Consider the following 612-nt stretch of genomic DNA (forward strand, 5'->3'; position numbering starts at 1 on the left):
AGAGAGAGAGAGAGAGAGAGAGAGAGAGAGAGAGAGAGAGAGAGAGAGAGAGAGAGATAGAGAGAGAGAGAGAGAGATCCAGGAAGACGTCGAAATCTCGTCTACATTATCAGTGTGTTATTTACTCAGGAAGGGTGTAGCGTTTGTCACCACCTGACACTCCCAGCCTCACAGGAAGGGTGTAGCGTTTGTCACCACCTGACACTCTCAGCATCACAGACTCTCAGCCTCTCCCAGCTTCACACAGACTCTCAGATTTACGCAGACACTCACAGTCTTACAAAATATCCCAGCTTCACACAGACTCTCTCAGTTTCACACAGACTCTCACAGCTTCGCGCAGCCGCGGCCTCCCGAGGAGAACGCATCCTCATCATCTATTGACGCGCGGCTTTAAGCGGTCATGGCTTCAGCTGAGAATCCGCGATGTCTGCTGTTTGCTGCTCACACGCACGCACGCACGCACGCACGCACGCACGCACACACGCACGCACGCACACACACACGCACGCACACACGCACGCAGGCTCACACGCACGCACGTGCGCACGCACGCACGCACACACACACACACACACACACACACACACACACACACACACACACACACAC

The sequence above is a fragment of the Priapulus caudatus genome, unplaced genomic scaffold (genome assembly GCF_000485595.1).
Source record: "Priapulus caudatus unplaced genomic scaffold, Priapulus_caudatus-5.0.1 Scaffold2033, whole genome shotgun sequence".
In the NCBI taxonomy this organism is placed as follows: Eukaryota; Metazoa; Priapulida; class Priapulimorpha; order Priapulimorphida; family Priapulidae; genus Priapulus; species Priapulus caudatus.